Raw genomic sequence first — 3,051 nt, 5'->3', positions numbered from 1 at the left:
ATCAGGGATGGGGTAAGAAGGGGAGGAGCCTTCTGTTCGCTCTATCCGCCAGAGAAAGCAGGATCTCCCAGTGGCCACACATTTTAATTCCAAATCACATTCCCTTTCTGATATGTCAATCAATGGTCTCCTCTACTGTCAAGATGAAACCACACTCAGGTTGGAGGAACAACACCTTATATTCCGTCTGGGTAGCCTCCAACCTGATGGGCTTTCATTAATGCCCCTCCTCCCCTTCTTACCCCATTCCTGATTTATTTATTTTCCCCCCTCCCTTTTTTTTCTCTCTCTGCCCCTCTCACAATCACTCCTTGCCTGCTCTCCATCTCCCTCTGGTGCTCCCCTCCCTCTTTCTTTCTCCCTAGGCCTCCTGTCCCATGATCCTTTCCCTTCTCCAGCTCTGTATCCCTTTTGCCAATCACCTTTCCAGCTCTTAGCTTCACCCCACCCCCTCTGGTCTTCTCCTATCATTTCGGATTCCCCCACCCCCCACCCACTTTCAAATCTCTTACTATCTTTTCTTTCAGTTAGTCCTGACTGAGGGTCTTGGCCCAAAACATTGAAATTGCTTCTTCCAGAATCTATCAACCTTTGCCTTAAATATACATAAAGACTTGGCTTCCACAGCTGTTTGTGCCAAAGAATTCCACAGATTCACCACTCTCTTATCAAAGAGATTACTCTTCATCTCCGTTCTAAAAGGACGCCCCTCCATTCTAAGGCTGTATCCTCTGCTCTTAGGCTCTCTTACCATGGGAAATATCCTCTCCACACCCACTCAATCAAGCCTTTCACCATTCAATAGATGCCAATGAGATCATCACTCATTCTTCTAAATTTTAGTAAATCCAGACCCAGACTCATTAAATGCTCTTCATATGACAAGCTGTTCAAACCTGGAACCATTTTCGTGAACCTCCTTTGAACCCTCTTCAGTTTTAGCACATCCTTTCTGAGATAAGGGCCCAAAACTGTTCACAATACTCCAAGTGAGGCTTCACCAGAGTTTTATAAAGTTGCAACATTACATCCTTGCTTTTATATTCTAGTCCTCTTGAAATGAAAGCTAACATTGCATTTGCCTTCCTCACCACAGACTGAACCTGCAAGTGAACCTTTAGGGAATCCTGCACAAGGACTTGCAAGTTCCATCAGACTTCAATATTCTTGTATTTTCTCTCCATTTAGAAAAAAAAGCCAACCCTTTAATTTCTTCTATAAAAGTGCATGACCATACACTTCCTGACACAAGATTCTGAATTTCTCCTAATCTAAGTCCTTATAACACAAAAAGGATGCTGCCTTTTTGAGACTTGGCATTTTGAAGGTGTTCTCAGTGCTGGGGAGGCTTGTACCCAAGACAGAGCCGGCTGTGTTTTTAACCTTCTGCATCTTTTTCCAGTCTTGTGCATTAACCCCTCCATACCAGACAGTGATTTAAGTGGTCAGAATGGTACATGATGTTAGGTTTCTAGTCAATTGTAACACTGAGGATGTAGATAGTGGGGGATTTAGCAATGGCAAGGATATTGAATATCAAGGAATAATGTTAAATTCTTCCTTCTTAGAGATGGTTTAAACATTACTTGATGTATACCTATAATTCAGTGTTGCCTGGGTATTGCTTCATTAGCAGAGGAATTTCAAATCAAATTAAGCTTTGTGCAATCATACCAAATCCCCTCAGACCCGATCCCATGGAAGTATATTTTTAATATCAGTGTGGCATTTCATCTCATTCTTCATCATGTGTTACCAGGCAATGTGAAGAGAGCTTTGGAATATTGTTCTTCATAAATCAGGTATTAAGTACAAGAGCTGGGATGTTATATTGAAGTTGTAAGAGACTGTGTATGTTGTATAAGATGATGAGGCATTGATCCTGTGGGTAGTCGGAGGCTGAAATGGTTGCCACAAGAGGACACAGGTTTAAGATGCTGGGGAGTAGGTACAGAGGAGATGTCAGGGGTAAGTTTTTACTCAGAGAGTGGTGAGCGTGTGGAATGGGCTGCCAGCAACGGTGGTGGAGGTGAATACAATAGGGTCTTTTAAGAGGCTTTTAAATAGCTACATGGAGCTTAGTAGATAGAGGCCTATAGGTAAGCCTAATAATTTCTGAGGTAGGGACATGTTCGGCACAACTTTGTGGGCTGAAGGGCATGTATTGCCCTTTAGGTTTTCTATGTTTCTATGACTTCAGTGAAGCTCAGTTTGGAGCTTTGTGTACAGTTCTGGTCACCCAGCTACAGGAAAGATATCAATAAGATTGAAAGAATACAGAGACAATTTACAAGGATGTTGCTGGGACTTAAGGGCCTGAGTTATAGTGATAGGCTGAATAGGTTAGGGCTTTATTGCCTGCTGTAGGTTACTGGGGGGGGATATTTGATAGAGAAACACAAAATTATGAGGAGTATAGATAGGTTAAATGCAAGCAGGCTTTTTTCCATTGAGGTTGGATGGGACTAGAACTAGAGGTCATGTGTTAAAGTTGAAATGTAAACTGAGTAAGGAAAATCTGAGGGAGAAAGTTTGAGAAATCAATGTTTGAATTTGGGTAGCCTCCAGCCTGATGACACCTTATATTCTGTCAGGGTAGCCTCCAATCAGGAGGCATGAACATCAATTTCTTGAACTTCTGGTCATTGCACTCCCCCTTCACTATTCCCATTCCTGTTTCCCTCTCTCTCCTTATCTCCTTATCTGCCTATCACCTCCCTCTGGTGCTCCTCCCCCTTCCTGGTCTTCTAACCTCTCCTTTCAGAATCCCCCTTCACCTGTCCTTGATCTCTTTCACCTATCAATTTCCCAGCTCTTTACTTCACCCCTCCCCCTCTCCCAGTTTCATCAATCACCTACCACCTTGTTACTTCTTCCTCTCCTCCCCCCACCTTATTGCTCTAACTTCTCGTCTTTTTTTCCAGTCCTGATGAAGGGTCTCGGCCTGAAATATAGACTGTCTACTCTTTTCCATAGATGCTGCCTGGCCTGTTGAGTTCCTCCAGCATTTTGTGTGTGTTGCTTATGGTTTTCATATTGTTCTTGTTATCC

This window comes from Hemitrygon akajei, chromosome 1 (genome assembly GCF_048418815.1).
Source record: "Hemitrygon akajei chromosome 1, sHemAka1.3, whole genome shotgun sequence".
In the NCBI taxonomy this organism is placed as follows: domain Eukaryota; kingdom Metazoa; phylum Chordata; class Chondrichthyes; order Myliobatiformes; family Dasyatidae; genus Hemitrygon; species Hemitrygon akajei.
The sequence above is the reverse complement of the archived record's forward strand: the minus strand, read 5'-3'. Positions refer to the sequence as shown.